The 18,750-nt window shown below is 33.3% G+C and overlaps 1 long non-coding RNA gene across 1 annotated transcript in view; it reads right to left on the minus strand.

Moving 5' to 3' along the window:
* Positions 1-3,814: 3,814 nt before the first annotated feature.
* The window catches only part of LOC107129171 (uncharacterized), a 52,012-nt gene continuing 37,076 nt past the window's right edge, over positions 3,815-18,750 (minus strand). The window contains exons 3-4 of the long non-coding RNA XR_001489368.3: positions 15,950-16,078; positions 3,815-3,981 (exon numbers count right to left, since the gene is read on the minus strand). This is a non-coding gene — a long non-coding RNA (uncharacterized lncRNA). The remainder of the gene's footprint in view (positions 3,982-15,949; positions 16,079-18,750) is intronic.

An 18,750-nucleotide genomic window follows, 5' to 3' on the forward strand; every position in this document is an offset into this window, starting at 1 on the left:
TGTAAATTAAGTGAGATTAACTGAGTGAATAGCTGTGGGATCGCATAGACTGAACATACGGCATTGAAACCATTATAAGTGGTGAAGCTCAGTAGAATGTTGCTGCTTTCCATAGTTAACGAAGAATTCCTTAATAATGGGCAGGACAATTGGCCACACTTCAGAAAGTCATTTTAGCACTGAATGCCCTAGTCAACAAATGACCCCGTCTGCACATTTTTACAAACACTTGGGCCATTTCCTGATCTGTTCTCTTCAGGATAAAGAGTTCTGAGATATTTCACCTCACAGAAATCCAAACTAAATCAAGTCCTCGTGTATCTTCACATATCCTAAGACAACAACATAAAGCCTCATCAGGGTGTTTTCCATTCCCTTCAAAGTTCCAGACATTAATAATGCATACATCTCACATCTCAGAATACCCAATAACAGCTCTTAGAAAAGACATTCAATGGAACTTTCATCTCCACTATAGGCCTCAGACAGAAGGTTTAATTGAGAGGCCTAATGGGCTCCTCAGAGAACTATATTTAAGTTGTGAAATGACAAATAGACTTATAAATGGGTCCATATGGTGCCCCAGACTTTCATCTATCTTAATTGAAGGCCCACTGGCTTACTTTACACCTTATACAACTTTTAAAATCCTACCTTTTGCCCATTCCTATACATAATGGGGGGTAGGTTTCATCTCTGTATATATGGAGACTCTTTATTTATGAGTTCCCTCAATAATGTCTGCTCTTTCCTTTATAAATTTTCAGTTATAACGCTGGCTCATAAGGCCTGGAAGTCATATGGACAGCACATACTCTCCTGAGACCCATTAGCCATAGATTGTCTCACAGGCCAGATACCTGCCGCTGTAGTATGGGACCCAATTGAACTTGAATTGCCACCACCCTAAATACTTCCCTCAATATTTGTGTTATAAGGGGTGGATAATTAATCTGGGTTCTCCTTCTCATCCCTCCATAAAATTAAAATTAGTGGTCCAGGGCCAATCCTACAGACAGTGTAGACTACACAGAAGGAAGACAGAAAACTCAACTTAGTAAATTAAAATTATCTTCAGAGATAATAATGGAATTTACACCATATTTCATACAGATTAAACCAGACAAACCCTCCTTGGTAATAACATACCAGAGGAAAAGCAACATCAAGCAGCAAAACCCTGTCAAATCTAACTGCACACCGTTCTGCAGGCTATTAGTCTGGTTACTCTCAGTTTGGGTACTTTCATTGGTTTGTGATACACAGACTTAAACTTTCCAAGTCATTGTTTTAACCAAGCATGGCAAATATTGAATTTGACTAATGAAACCCAAAGGCCTCACCAGCTTGTCCTTCACCAAAAAAACCCGACAACTGATGTGGAAGGAAGAAAAAGTAATTTCTTAAAAACAAAAACAAGCAAACAAACAAAAAACACTAATAAGAGAAAAGCATAAACATTAATTTAATATGCTTTATGTTACATGAAAGTCCTCAGAAAATGAATGCTCAGAAAAATGAGGTCAACTCTGTACATATTATGCTAAGTCTGAAGAAGAAGTAGATATTTGTGGTGAAAGGTAATTGGACAAAAAGGGGTCTGAGGTAATGGTAACCAACTGGGGAGGAAATTCATCAAGACCTGGTGTTCAGATTCTTCTCTGTGTCTTTGCATCTTCAGGATTAAGGATATCTTTCTCCTCTCTGGGTAGAAGGAAGACCCCTCTGGAATGAGAGTATTATAATCTATTTTGAGGGAAAGATAAGCTGGGTTTTATGGCCTGCTTCAGGATAGCTAGGGGGATTCTTTCTAGTTTTTAGGGCCTACTTCTGCTCTTTCATCAAATGCCAAGGTACCAGATTTTACAGTAGCATTTTCCAAACTCTGTCTGATGCAATGGATCCATAGTAATCGGTGAAATTGGAGGGCCTGCCTACAGGCTAATGTTGCAGCTCTACTCATAGCCACAGGTATTTTAATTGGCAAGCAACTTCACACCATATTAACCACATGAACCAAAATCAGGCCATATGATTTAAAACATATTTGTTTCAAAACCCTCTCCTCATCCATCTGGGAAAAACATGGAGAGTTGGGGGTCTTTAGATTCAGTCACCAATAATTGGCGCTTTAATTGTACCAGACAGGTTTTGGCACTGTGCTCCAGTTACTAACATATCTGAGATGCTGGCATCACCTGTACCCAAAGGCCCCTTGACTTAAAAGATATTTTCAAGTCAAGCTCCCAGGCCAAAATTTTCCTTCAAATTTCACAGGTGGTTCAGACTTGTTATACTATAGAACCACAAAAATGTGACCCACAAGGCCTGAGTGATTATCTACTTGAGAAAGATACCCTAATTCCACAGCCTAGATAACATCTTCTAGGCCAGGAGCTTGCTGCCAGAGAAGATGACATCCTGTACACTGAGAACACTGCCTCAGCAATTCCCGTGGACTGCCTCTCCTAAGACGCAGACAAATTGGAGACGGGGCATTTATTGCTTTTCTTCCTCTGCTATTTCAGATTCTATTATATTCTCTGAGTCCACTGTTTCCTCAGTCCATAATCCTTGCACTCTTCCAATACATGCATTCCTACACTGTCAAACCTAAAGGGAAATCTTGTAGCCATTACTACTATCTGTGCCATTCTAAAAGTTGATCAAGATTACTGCTTTCTCCAGGAGGTAACTGCCTCATATCAGTCCACTCCTCGGCCCCATGAAGGGAGAATTTCCCAAGCCACAGCTCCTTCTCTTAAACCCCATTCCAGCTTTCCACCATGACCCCGCATACTACATCTCAGACCAGGAGCACCACAACTGTCCCTTTCACTTTGATTATTCCTAACTTTGCATGTACCTTACTGAATATGAGTTCATGCCCTTTACAACATAACTACTGGACTTGTTGCCTTGACTCAGGAATACACCAAGATATTATTGGCATACAAATTAATTCATACTTCTAACATACTTTATAACACCACAAAGATACTCTTAGACACCTCAGATACTTCAGATTTGTTTTCCTAGGTAATATTCTATACATGGGAAACTTCCTTTAAGGGAAACCTATAAAGATGCCTTGTACTTTTACTTATTTTCTTCCTTTTTACTGTCATCATAAAATATTTTCTACAGAGTTGGGGGTAATGTGTGGAATATCTACTGGGAGATTCTACTATTTAGACCATTCAGATACCCCAAATAATTTATGTTAAAACTGATGTCAGGACACAAAGGGGTCAATTGTAACATAGTTTGGTTTTTGTTTTAAATGCTGTCTACCCAGTTTTGAGGCCTTCACTAGAGACTGACAGTTTATTTTCTTGAGCAGCGAAGTCCACACCTCCAATACTTCTTTTTTTAGAATTCTCAGACTCCATGACCATATAAACCTACCTTAATTGCCTGGGGCACAGGCACCAGCTAGCTGGGACAGCACCTATGCTCAGAGCCCATGAAGTTAGTCAAATTAACCAGTCCGCAGAGAGCTCCTGACATCTAGCTAGTGGCACCCCACTTTCCCCACATAAATTACTCTCCAAACTTCAGCTTGCTGCTCCCCTGGCCCTAGGTACAACTCCCTGTCTGGCTCTGTGTGTCAGCCTTCTCTTGTTTGGAGACATAAATAACAAAGAACTCTGTCTTTATTTTACCTGAATGTAATTGTGTTCTGCCATCAAAAGAATCCTTAAATCTTATAAAACAATTGTATACACCTCAAGTCTCCTAATATCTTAATACTATGCTATCCCATTAGGCCTTCTTTGTTTAAAGAGTGAAAATCAATTAATAAAAGGTGAACTGGAAACACTGAAAAATGAATGCTTTTATTTCTCACGCAGTTATTATTCTTGTCACAAAAATTATGCTTTCAGATTTCTTCAGTAAGAGCAGATTACATATTTTTGCATGCTTACTGCAAAGAGTATCAGTGGTATCTGGATTTTCATAAGAATAAAGATGTGGTACCTGAAAAAGAAAATTATGTTTTAGAAATCTTTCTCTTATAACCATTTATAGATTATATATTTTTCTATACTCTTTCTACTGTAGCCATTAAATTATAGATTTAGCCTAGAGAAAATTATTTAACTGAAATTGTCACCCAATTAACAATATAACAAATTATAAAAGATTATAGGAGTCCATATATCAGAATTTAACTTATAGATATTAGTAAAGTACATAAAAATTAGTATTTATTTTATTTCTAATTATTTGTTTGAAAATTACACACAATAATGAACAAAATTACTATATCTATATATACACAATATATATGTATGTGAGAATGAAATAGAATAAGCAAGAGAGAAAATATATAAGATGAAAAATACAAAGCTACAGAATTATGTCATCATTATTTAAAATCTTAAACATTCTGGTAAGTTAAACTTTTAAAAATGTTAAATGGCACTTAAAATGGGGTTTACATCTATTTTTAGAGAGATGAAATAAAACAGTTCAAACTCAGGAAAAAAAAAATCTGAGTTTATAGAGATACATCATTAAAACACTGCAAAGCCCTGAAAATTTTAGAGCTTTGGAGGGGATCAGTGTTCTGTGTAGTGGAGTTTTAATAGATACCAGTGAAGCATTCTGGCAGAATGACAATTCCTTTGGAGTAGTGGGTAAATAGCTCTCCACTTGCAGTAACATTAATATTTGTAAACTCCTGTCTTTCAGAGTTAGACAGATGCCTCTTTGTTTAAATTTGACAATAATAAACCAAAATTGGAATACAAAGATGTGGATTTTAACATGTACTCTGTAACTTACTGGAAACTTAAAAAAAAAAAAAAAAAAAAGAAAAGGAAAGAAAAGAAAGAAAAGTCTTTGACCAATACAGAATGTGTTTAAAAGCAACATTGGAGAGTTTAGAGGGAACGTTTAACAGAAGAAAACAGAAAGAAGGCATCAACTATTGTGTTTATATCTTATCTTAAGGTTACATACAAAAGTGATTTTTCTTATGTCAATACAATTTATCTTATTACATCAGTATTTTATTAATATTTTTCTTGGAAAATCTCTTCTACTTCATTAGCCGCATATGACAGATATTTACTAATAATACATAACTTTGAGTAAATGGATTTTATTTATATAGAAGTGATCCAATCCAGGAGTAAGCAAACTACAGCCAGGTACCATATCTGGCTTGCAACTTGTTCTTGTAAATAAAGTTTTATTGAAACACAGTCACAGCCATTCATTTACAAATTATCTATGGCTGCCCTCACACTTCAACAACAGAGCTGAATACTTGAGTTCTTGATGCAGAGACTATTTGATCTGTAAATCCTAAAATGTTTGTTCCCCAGTCCTTCTTCTTCAAGGTAAGTTGTTCATAAAGAGGGTACTTCTTTGAAAACGATCAAATTAGTCTAAAAGTTATCTGTGTCATTGATACATATTACCTTGCCTGAAAGATACTATTAAATAAGATTATTGTGGTTGAATGCTTTCAATTGACATTTTTTATCCCCCAAATTATCATTCCAATAAGCGTTGAAAAATAAATTTATATATTTCTAGTTCACTTGAATTGCTTAAACTAAATAATCTGGAGATGAGTGTTTGAAGCACTCTGTATTAATAGCTTAATAATAAAATTGATGCCAAATATGGAACAGTCAGAACAGAGAGTTTCCATTTCAGAAATTTAAGATTGTATCTGAGACTAGGAATTCGAACCACTCCTAGAAACTGAAGAAAAATACTAATATTCAGCTGGATACACTCCTTTCTTGTTAATACAGTGCAAAATAATCCCTTCTATAAATAACAATACCTGGAATACTTTTTCCATATAGATATGTATTAGGAAATAATGAAGGCTAAAACCTTAACCAATTGTACTTTAAAAATTACTCCTAGGAAATAAAATAACAGGAAATATCTAAATTTAAAGGCACATACTTGGAAAAACCACTATGTGATATACTATTATTTATATCTCTCTGAAATTTAAAGTTGCTTTAGAAAATACATTCCATCTCATTCCAGAGATTTTATATTGAAGTACCTCTCATAATTACAAGAACTGTACAACAACTTGTATTTGTAAGAAACATGTTCAATAGTATTTCAAACCTCTTTGATTCAATGCCTGAACGCTGTTAAGTATATTACTAGATCTTTGTACTTATAATGGTTTTTTTAACATGGTAGAATTTTGCTAAATCAAGACTTCTTTTTAAATGAATATTAATAGTGATAAACAATATTTTACTAAGTTTATGAGGCTATATATAAAGTGGTCTCGCTAGTCAAGTCCAATTAGGTGTTCTCTGGTAAAATGCTTCTGTAAGATTGTGTATCATCCTTTAAGAGAGCTGCAATTGCACAAGCATCTTCAAGGCTCAGAGAAATTTAGCCTCCTTACCTCCACCTTTTTAAAAAATTTTCAGCTAATTGCCCTTGGAAATTTTAAATCATTCCGGTCTAGCAGTATAACCTTGTAGATACAAATAAATTTCAGTTATATTACTGAAATGATTATTGCTATCGAAATGATGAAAACTGTAGGAATTGTAACTCTGCTTATGATTGCTAGAAGTCTCTAGTGAATTTTCTTCATTTATTTTTCTGAAGACTACTGTACAGTTTTCCTTTTTCTCAAGTCTCCAAATTTCTCTTCTTTCCTCCATCCTATTTTAGCTACTAATCTCATCTTTCAATTCATTAAGACAACAAAAGGATGGAAATATCATTATCTTCCCACCAACAATTCTATAAGCCAACCTTCTCCAGCACTGAAATATTTATCTTCCCTCTTGTTTCCCTTTATATTGGTCCATAGAGCTCATTCATTCATTTTTATCTCTCCAGAACACTCTTATAACAATAACACAATTTACTCTCCTATTTTCCTACCAATATACATGTATTTTTTATTATAATTACTTGTGTACGTCTAATGAAGCTGACAAAAGTCTCTTTAATGTATATTCCCACATAAATTTGGGCACCTTCAACTTTCCTTGATATTGACAAAATAATCTGAAAGTGATTGGGTATAACTATGTTTCCACCAGCAGGGAATGTAATCCTTGTGAGACTTTATATTATGGTGTTTTAATTTTTGGCAAATTTCAAAACATAAAATGGTATTTTATGGTTTTTATAATTTGTATTTCCTTATTTACCAGTGAGATTAAATGGTTTTATATCTATATGGCTATAGCTCTTTTTTTTCCAGCATATTACAAATTGCAAAACTTTCTACCAACAAACTCCTATCAAGTCAAAAATATATTCCCTAATCTATGACCTAGACTATGGCCTGCAGCCCAATCTCAGTTGTTCACTTGATAGGATCAGGATCATGCCCTGTGGTTGCTGTCTAAACATGTCGTGCACCATCACACTCATTCTCCCAGCACATTCTCTGATAGTGTAACCCTTCATGGGCTCCAGCATTGCTCTTCCAGTCTCCTGAACTACTTTGCACCTTTTCCTCTCTCTTCAAATTGCCAACAACTTTCTCCAACCCTGGGTCTCACTAATGATCTTGTTTATTGTATCCCAGATGGGAAGGAAGAAAATCTACAAAACCACTTGTGTCTATATTTGTACATAAGATCTTCCCTCCTGAACTTATGGATGAAATGTCACTTCTTGTATTGAAGACTAATTCCTCCACAGGTTTGCTAGATCCAATTCATTAAACTTCTCAAGGCTTTGTTCCCTAAAATATCCATCTTGTTTCCCCTATATAATCAGTTTTTCACTCTCTGCTGTATAATTCCCATCATGGTATGATCCATGTTTTAAAAACTTTGACTCACTCTCTAGTTGCCACCCTATTATTCTACTTCTCTTTAGTGCAACACTCTTTGAAGCAATTATTACTTCTCCTTTTATCTGTTTCCTCAACTTAATTATTTCTTTATTTCAACAACATCATTGAAACTTGTCCTATTGAGATTACTAATAATCACATCTTGCCAAGTTCTCAGTCCTCACCTTTTTGATTTCTTAGCAACTGTTAACTCAACTGCATCTATCTTGAAATCCTTTCTTTATTTGGCCTTACATTCCTACATCACTTTATTTATCTTTGTAGCTGACTCCCGCTTTTTTCCATAACTCTAAATTATCAAGCACCTCAAGGATATCATTGGCCCTTTCTTCTCTAATTTTTTCTCTCCCTACAGAATCTCATTTTGTCTGATGGCCTTGGTTAACATCTCTCCATTTTTTACTTCCAAATGTTTGTCTGCAGGCTGAACTTCTTTCTTGATCAGGAACCTCTGTATCCAATTGTCTAATTCATGCTTTCATTTGGCATTATAACAGGCATGTCAAACTATGTCCAAAACCGAACTGCCCTCTCCCTGCATATCATCCCAATCTGCATTTCCTCCCCATCTCACTGAAAAGAATCACTATTCACACATGTGTTAGGGCCAAAGGCCTGGAAGTCATTCTTGATTCTTTTTTCTCCTTATATCTTATCCAAATGGTAATCATTTAAACTCTTAATTTTGCAAAGTCTAAAGGTAGGTACTTTTCTCTGTCTTCAAAATTGACAACAGTGATTGGCATGCCACAGGTGCTATCAAATAGCTGTTGAATGATTAATGAATGCAGCAGCAAAATTTATTTTTATGTAAAATATGTAAATCTTTTCTTAAACCATAGATGAGAAGCTTTCAGAAAAATGCAATTTAGCATTGCTTTCATATGCATATGTAAAAACGCTTTAGAAATAGTCAATCAAAATTATAATTATTTATGTTTTAAATTGATATTCCATTGGCATAACTGTTATACTCTTTACTTTTTCAGGTGTGTTATTTTTGGCTTTCCTTCCTGGGTGGATTTCCTGATATTTTATGCTATTTCCACATCTTTCAATCTAAATGTATAATTTTTTTAAATTAATCATTCGTGGAGAAAAGATAGTCTCTAGTGACATTTAAGGGTATCAAGCAAAAGAAAAAGACACATACAATTATCCAAGATAGATTTATAGTACTTCTGACAGCACAGGTTAAACAAATAGTTAACAAATTCAAAACAGAGCAATTCAAATCCTTCATTAGAAGTATTCATTTCTATGTATGTCTGGTGAAGAAACATTATAGTAATAGTTAATTATTTTGATTTGGACTATGAACTATTCTAAATCATAGTAAGGAGTGAAAGAACACTATGTTTCCTTATAGGAATAAAAAACATACTTTGATGGGTCATAATATTTTTCAAATACTGACTCTTGATCCTTTTTACCTATAACATGCCTAGGTAGTGCAGTTGATATTTGTTGTTTTTATCTTCTTGGCATCCTGTTCTTTGCATCTTTTTGCTCTAAGGAGGACAGCTCTTTCTTTCACTTGGTAGAGTCTATAACCACCTGGCTTCACTTCCTGAATTTTATGGTGCATATGAAAGAAAAAGCTTCAGTGACTTTGTCTTCCAAAGATTGATATAAATCTTGGGAATGGGATGCTATGCACTTTTCTCTGGCATTGCTAGTTGTTAAATACAATCCAAACTATATCTGATGATGGCCAGGAGACAAACTTCTTGAGCCTGAAACCATTAGAAAGTAAAATTTAGCAGAGACAGAGCATAAAAAGAGGCAGGCTATCTGATATTTGATTATTTTGTTGAGTTCCTGGATCCAGCTAAACCTAAATGACCCTAGATTTTTATGTTTCTGAACCAACATATTCTACTATTGATTGAGTTTTTGTGATTTGTAACCAAAAGGTATTCTTGTAAATACAACCAATGATAGAGCTTTTAAGTAAATATTTACATAATTGTTTTTACTAATTTATAATTAAAATGTGTCAATATGCTTTTCAGAGTACTCAAGTACTACCACAAGCAAAATATTAGCAGTTAGAGCATTTGAATTTTACTTAGAATGATCAAATAACAATTCGTGTCAAAACATTAACTAAAAGTGCGTAACTTAAATAGAATCTGACATTGTGGACTTATTGTCTAGGAACTGCAAGATTATATAATTGATTGAATTATTGAATACATGTGATTTGCCTTATCCTTCTGTGACTGTTGGTGCTTAATTTTATTTGTGAGTCCCTTTCTCCAAGTTAAATTTCTTTTTTGCTCTTTATACTCTCTTTGTGTTATTTTATCTGTGTTTATGATTTCACCCCAACTCGTATGCTGATGATTTCCAAAATTTACCCTGATTTTGAGATTTCTGTATTCAACTGCCACTGGATATCTTTTATTATAATAAAAGCATAATATTATCCCATTATTTCTTAGTCTCATGTGAAATCATAACTATCATCATGAGTAAATACCGAGAGAGAGGAAATACAAGGAAGTAACAGCTTCCAAACCTATTAGTATATAAAATGATGTACACTAGGGGTTAGGAACCCCTACTATGTGCTTTTCTAATAACCTAAATAGCAACTCAGAGGAGATGGGGCATATAAATTAACTCTTCTCCCCTTGGTCCCTTACTGATCTAGTTATGCCAGGTAATTAAATTCAGCATTAATAGAATAGGCCTTGGGTGGTATGCCTAACTCATTTCCCATCTCCTAGTCTTGTAGGATCCATTTAAATTAGTAGCCCTACATTTAAATTTTGGGAGTCATGATTGATTTGTCCATTTCCTTAAGTCCTGCTAACTATTCAAAAAATTTCTCACCTGGATATTTCTCCAGTCATTTTTTTTGTTCATTCCTAGTTCTGTTATGCTGCTCATATTTTGCCTGAAAACTGCAGCAACATACCATTTATCAAATAACACTTAATCACTGATGCCTTCACTGAATGTTCTCTGGGGTGAATTAGAAACCCCTGTTCTGTGGTTTTCTAGTAACATGTAGTAATTGATATCATTGCATCAAGTACATATTAATGTAATTTTATTTTAGTTTTATGCCTATTTTTCTAGAATAGGAGCAATTTGATATATTATCTTTTTTCAATGTGGAAGAGGTGGAGGGATATTGAGTCCCTTCAAAATATGACAGAGAACATTAATCCTGTTTCATTTCTTTTTTTTTTATTTAAAAATATCATTGCTAATTACCTAAAAAAGGGAAATTTAGGAAACTTATCTAAGTTATCAGTTGATTTTTTGTGCATTTGGCATTGTTTGTAGGGTTAATAATTTGCTTCACGACCTTCAGCCTTTTATAAATGATGGCAAAATCCTGTTATTCCTCTCATTCTGTGCTTTTGTAACATGTTCAAAGTAATGTTTACTCCTCTGGATGATGAGATCTGTAATAAACCTAACAGCAATTCTTTTAGAGCCTTATCTATCTTCAAATTTCAGAATTTGTGTGCAAGGTGAGACATTTCCTTTGACTGGAACATTTTTCTGCAAGAATCTTGTTGTCACAATTTTGCTCTGCTCCAATACAGCATCTTCAGAAAGACATTCTCAGACTGTAATTGCAAAATAGTTGCCACTTTCTGTAAATCACTCTGTGCCCTGCCCTTCCACCTTCTGTAAATGCCTGCCATTTTACCTCCTGTAAATCATTGTGTCTTCTTATGCTGTTTTATTTTCCTCAACATACTAACAATTAACTGATATCACTTAATTTTATATTTGTTTATTTTTTATTGCCTTTATCACTCCTAAAATATAAACTCTTGAAGTCATAGACTTCGTCTTATACACTCTTTTATTTCCAGAGTGTAGAATACAACTTGGAATATAGTAGGCCTACCATATATATTTTTAAAATAAAGAACTGGTACATAAAATCATATTACTTTCCTGTCCCCTTCTATGTTGTTCATGAATATGTATTGTTTAGCCATTAAAGTTATTCACCTCCCCCCACAATTTTAACTATATTATTGGCTTCATTCTTTTCCCATTTAGTAAAAATATAATACAAACAATCATTTTGCCTTTTCCCCTTCCATTTTGCTTTCCTTGCTATTATTTGAAACTTTAAGCACCTTTGGTGGTTTACTTCTTCCGTAGTTCATTAACTAAGTATTCTGCCTTTACTAATTTATCTTATTTTTGATATATGTAATTTTGATATGTCATATTAAATTATTTATTTTCTTGTTTTATTTCTTAGGATTTCAGATGATGTGAAATAATATTACTTTTTTAGGTCTAAGAATGTCATGATACATAATATTCTAATACAATATTACATTTGCATTAAGAGAACTGTGCACTCCTAGGCTCATCTCTTAAGATTAGCCTTAAGGGAAAAAAGTTAAAAAGAATACTAACTTCCTATCTTAAATTATACTTTCTAAGAATGACAACTAAAAATAGTGGCTGTGAATGACACCAACAATTTATTCATCTCTATACAAATGGAAACTGTGCAGTGACAAGAATTGAGCAGGCTACTTTCAAGTTCTTAGATAGCCACAATAAAGACAATGAACTGGAAAACGGTAGTTACAAACATAACACAGTTTATACGGCATGGACATTTTATATCAACCCTGGAGGTTAGCTATGCCCCGGGACACTCAGAATAAATAATTCATTTTCCATGCAACATGATTCTGACCAATGACCTATGAGTAGAAGTGCCTTGTGGAATATCCAGGAAGTGTCTTAAAGGAGAAATATGTTACTACCATGTTTTTTCTTACTTCAGGCATTTACTTGAATAGCTGCCTTGGAAAATGTTGTAGAAACTGTATATTGTGATCAACAGATCAGCAAAGGAGAAAGAGCTGGCATCCCTGATAATATGGGGCTTCAGACCAGTGTTAGACTGCTTACAATTAATTCGGAATGTTATAAACTTTTCTGTTGTTTAAGCCACACTTATTTTGGATTTTCTGTTAATTACAGATTAATTTATCTTCCAAAGCAGAAGTCAGTTGGCAGAGTTGAAGTTGTGTTTCAGGTTAGTTATACTGATGAACAATGTGTCAGTGAAGGAATAAAATAAATGGAAAATAATGAGTATCATAAGAATCTCTTGTCTCAAAAATTAGGCTAAGACATTTTGTTGAGGTATACATTAGGAGCTTTCTCATTCTATGTACTCAAACCTTTTCCCGATTGCACGGTTAGAGAAGGCTTTGCATTAGACAACTTAGCATTGCACAGAGATGAAAATGGAAGGGGAGGAAGAATGTAAAAGAAAGTCAAAGTGATTGTAATTTCCCCTTCTTGTTTAGAAATTTACACCATTCTTCATCTGAGTGAATTTTAAATATTTCTTAAGCAATATTACTTTGAACAAAGGAGATGATCTAAGTTTTGTGGAGCCCGAAGCCTAAAACATGTTTTTATCCTCTTTAAGATAAAACAAAGATAAAATTATAAATACAACATTGGGTGTTAAAGGATTTTTTGAAGAGAAAAAAAATGCCACAAACATACAAATATTTAACAACTATAAAGCTTATAAAGGTCACCTTTATCATCTTAGTAGAAGAGAATGATCATAATCGATTACAGCTGATTATAAACTAGCTTTAATTTTAAAATTTAAATATTTATTTCAACTTATATTTTTATTGAATCATGAGATACTTATGGTGGTCCTTATTTTGAGGTGTATTCTGAGTTGTATAGTCTCTTTATGAATGCATTTTTTATCAAACTGCCATTTAAAAATTTTAAAAATATGTTCTTGTTTCATTACTGTTTATTAAACAGATTGTCAAAAATCCAAGAGCTTATTTATTACTTCTTTCTGAAATTTATATCTCCTTAATTAATTACCTCGCATGGTATCATATGAAAAACAAATTTTACAAATACTCTATGTTATCTTTCATCTTTATCACTTTTATGTCACATTCCATTAATATTTATCTAAATTTTTGTTATTTAATAAATTTTAAAATAACAAGAGAAAGCAACCTACAATAATAACGTGACTAAAATATTTAATTTTTTTTTTTAAAGTGACTGAGTTCATAAAGTTAAGCTAGAGTCATTAAGGCCTTCACAGAATCATCTATTTTGGTAAGATAATCTAAAAACACAATAATATGTGACGTATGAAACCTATAATATAGTTATAAACTCATTCTCACTTTTTAGAATCTGAGTTCAAAAGATTATCCATATATTAAAGTTTAGAATAATTTATTTTATTTTATATTTATATTGGTTAAAAGAAATAGTAGTCATTTTATTAAAGTACTTAAATATTAAATATTTTCTTAATTTTACAAATAAGTAACTGTGACAAAAATATAATAACAGGTCAAAAATAGCACTGCAGCATTGAGACAAATATTTAACCAGTGAGTAAATTTTAAGTATAAATTCCATAAGAATATAACAAAAACATTGTTCATTTACCATTAAAAAAAGCATTTCCCTCACCAAATCTTAAATTATGGTCTCATTTCAAAATCTAATAATGAAGTGCATTATAAAAACACTAGGTCCTCCGTGGTTCTCTTTATAAACACCTAGATAAACATTAAAAGATTGATTCTAATCTGAACAGGGAAGTGTTACTGTGAAATGAAACTGAACATGTTGATAATTTCATTAAATTCTAATAATATAATTAACTTAAATTCGGAAAATTCAAAAGGCTGGTTATCCCAGGAGAATTTCTTCTTCTTTTTTTTTAAATCCGACCTTTCACCTCTGTTTTACCATTTTGAATCCAAACCAGATTAAAAGTGACCGAAAATTGTTAACACATGATGTTGCTTGATGTTTTATAGGAAATTGGTTGGTGGTCTCAATTCCACGGACAGGTATTCACATCATAAAAAAGACCATTAGGGTTTGTAGCAATTTATCTCCTTACATTTAGGCTTAAATGAAACAAAAACATTATTTCAAAACAACAACAACAACAAATTTTCTCAAGGACAAAAATTGTTCAGATGCTGAAAAAAATATATTTCAAAATAAAACTCTTGAAATATATGTAAACGTAAATAAATGTAAATTATGTCTAAATCACTATAGAAACTCTAAGATTAATAGTGTAATTTCTTTGATAAATAATCTATTCATTTCAAAGAAAGTAAAATATTTTGAATTTTTGTGATAATTCTGTTGTGTGTGTGTACATGTGTATAGATTCCCCAAGAAATGTATTTAAGTTTTCTCAAGTTAACCACCAAAGAATTAAACATAATATCATCTCATACATCCCTAAATCCAAGTACAAGTTCTACACAAATTAAGCTTGAAAGAGTTATTTTATAGTATATATCCACTTGATAAAGAAGTTTTACATTTAGTAAACTTTGTTTCTATAAATGAATGTAGTCCTGAAATTCAAGTATAAAATATACTTGAATGAGAATTTAATTTAAGCCAATTCAATTAAACTAAAACAAGAGAATTGGAAAATCTCAGATTGGAAACATCCTTTGCTGCTTCCTCATGCAACCTCGCTTCTTTCCCATCTGATACATGCATTTCTTTCTTTAACTCATAGTCATATTTTCTCGACTAAAATACTTTTAAGGATGGAGAAATTGTGTTTCATAAAACATTAAATTTCATTTTGAAGTTGCTTCAATGAAGATTCTTCAGTGTATTACATTGAAAATATATGCCTCTATCATATCTATCAGGAAGTCATAGTTTTGCCTTCTGTGGTGACATGTAAAACCTATATACCTCTTTTCCCTAAAGCAATGTTTTTCATACTTGCATTTCAAACATAGCTACTTCCTGTGACTACATAGTTGACAATGGAAAGCATCAATATAAACTCTGGCTTGTCACCTTCCCCAACTCTGTGTTCTTATGACCATCACATGCTGACTTCACAATGCTGTGAGAAAGAGGACAATGGTTTTATGAAAAAGAAAGAAATAGTTAAGCACATGTTGCAGAAATACCAGTTTGAAAATACTGTCACAGATTTTTAAGGGGGCAGGCCTTGGGCAAAGAGTTTGTTACAAAACCTCAGCAGTTGGGCTTGGGGGTGGATATAAGTAATGCACAAATTACATGACTAGTTGGGTTTTGCAGGATCACGGAGGGATAGGAAATTAAACTCACTCAAAGATATATGGTTTATCATGCTGGGATGATGTAGCACAATCAGCCACAGGAGGGAGGACATGTGGCCCATTTTCATGGAGACAGCTCTTCTTTTCAGACTTCTAATATTCAGGGGAGAGGTAGAGCCTGTTTTCAAGATGAAACAGAAAGTGGGGAGGTGTCAGAGTTGAATTGCAATTTAATACATTCGAAACCTTTAGCAGTTGGAATAGATTCTAGGGTGAAATTCCATCTGAAATTTAATATACTGTGATGAAAACATGAAGTTAGCAAAAATAAATAAAAACTCAATACACTACCCATAGAACAACAATGAGTTCAGCAATTTTAGGTTAATTTGCAAAATGGTTTTACTGTAAAACATTTGAGTTGTGGCCATGAATTTCTAATGTGCTAATTAGAATGAGAACTTTTAAAATGCCATGGAGTCTTATTGAGGTTTTCTAAGAAATTCAGTGGGTTTTCAGAGATCATATTTGGAATCTTAGAAATAATGATAAGAACTTATAAACACAAATAAGGGAACAACAGACACTGGGATCTACTTGAGGGGGGAGGATGGGAGGAGGGAAAAGAGCAGAAAAGATAACTATTGGGTACTGAGCTTAATACCTGGGTGATGTAATAATATGTGCAACAGCCCCCATGACATGTGTTTATGTATGTAACAAACCTTCATATGTAAACTTTCACATGTACCCCCAAACCTAAAATAAAAATTTTAAAACATATATGAAAAAAAGAAATAATGTGACGAACTTAAAAATTCAGGCACAGGAAGGTTGGGATTTTTCCACAAATACATAACTAGTAAGTAGAAAAGCTAGAAATCAAATCCAGAAAGGTGAGGTGGATCAGATCTGAAACATTTTATACCCATGGTTTTATGCCGGTCAGTCACAGATGCTCAAGGTTTTCACATAAAGCCTCATGGCCTGATGTCTATCAGAAGGTTCTCACCCTGCTTTCCTTTGTAATAAATACCCTTAAAAAAGATCAAAGCATTTTTGGTACCAAACAACGTAATGTAATTGATGGTTTTCCTTATTGAACAAAAAGCCTATATCCACAAGGTCAAAGTTCTGCTCTTTAAGAAAGGCTAACACTTGGGACATATGTATCTGTACTGAGTGGGTCAGTTTATGAGCAAGTTACACACAACAGTAAACACAATTCTATTGAAAAACATTTTTTTTTTCAGTAAGATGTAGGATTCATCCTACTGAAATCACTTGCATAAAACATCAACATATCGGGCAATTTACAGGTTATTTAAATTAATACAGGAGCCAGCAGCTATCTCTCATGAATGAAGTAAGTTTGGTAGGGGTAAGAGGGAGAGGTGGGGAATCTGGCAAACTAACCATAACATATTAGAATCAATTTCAGTCGTGTGGAAATGGAAATATTATGTTTCCAGACCTTTCGTTTTTTTTTTTTTTTTTTTAACATTAGTTGGAGATTCAGAATTTAGTTTTGTTTTTGTTTTGCATGAAGGGAGGTGGGTGGAAATATACTGCCTTTAAATTTTGTTGATAAATAAACCTTAAAAACATTTTATCAGCCCAACAGACTACATTAAACTTCATTTCATCTGGGGTCTTTCAACTTTCAATCTCCATTACAGTAGTATCAAATATTTTTATCAACTGTTTTTGAGATGGAAAATAATGACAGTGAGAGAAAACTTACAATTTTTTTCTAAATAACTTAAATTTCGTGGAAGATTGTTGAAAATCAATAAGAATCTACAATAAAGAGTTTCAGTGCAAAGCAAACTTAATCAACAATGTTGTATATATATACCCAATATGTTTTAAACTAATGAAATTGAAAAATAGTGTTTGTAAATGCTTTATTTCTTCCCCTTTGATTAAAATACAGGAGCCCACCAATAGTAGCTCTTGTTCATAGCACAGTTACCTGGGGAACACATCTTTCAAGATCAAATGCAGGGCCACTTCACATACATCTGGGGACAGAGATCAGAAATCTATGCTTCCACACTTGTGATTAACTGCTATGTCTTGGACATTTCTTAGTGGGTTAAGACACAGAGTCAGAAAAATAAAACTAAATTATCTATCAGGAACAGAAGTCAGATTTCCAGTCTATGCTTGAAAACACAATGATCTGTGTTATGTGGTAAAACAGATGCAGCAAAATGAAAGTGAGACAAAACCATGGTAGCTTGTGTCAGACTGTACAATGCAGATGAGACACAGTGGAGGTCAGAGGGAGGCGGAGGAGAAGAAATATTGGGCTCAGTCTCCAAGACTGAAAGAATTTATAGGCAGATCATCAAAAGACGAAGAGTATCTGGAAGGCTTGAATACCTGGCAAGATACAGTGGTGAATCCCCCACCAAGTCTGGTTCACATTAAGATGTGTGTTTCAGCTCACATACTTCCATCCCTGGCCTAACAGGACAAGCTGTGTCTATGATAGAGGTTAACACATGGCAATATTTTTATGCCTTCTCTTAATACTAAGTTGTAAGAAACAGACAACAACTACAAATCTACAAATAGAAATCTAGTTCAGAGGCCAGGGACTGCTTTCTGTCTCTTCACTCTTACTTTTCAGTCCACTATATCATCAGTAAATTTGGTCTTTAAAAACCTTTTAAAAAACAATATATCTCCTTTGTAGTAATCATGTTGAAAAAAGATATGGTGAGAGTCCAGTCTTGAACTGTTTTGTGTGTCTCGTTTATTACTATTTTGAGTAAAAATCTTACTTAAAGAACAATCTGGCAAAAATTCTAAATATGATGGCAAAGATAGTTTCATCATTTT

Source organism: Macaca fascicularis, chromosome 3 (assembly GCF_037993035.2).
Source record: "Macaca fascicularis isolate 582-1 chromosome 3, T2T-MFA8v1.1".
NCBI classification, from domain to species: domain Eukaryota; kingdom Metazoa; phylum Chordata; class Mammalia; order Primates; family Cercopithecidae; genus Macaca; species Macaca fascicularis.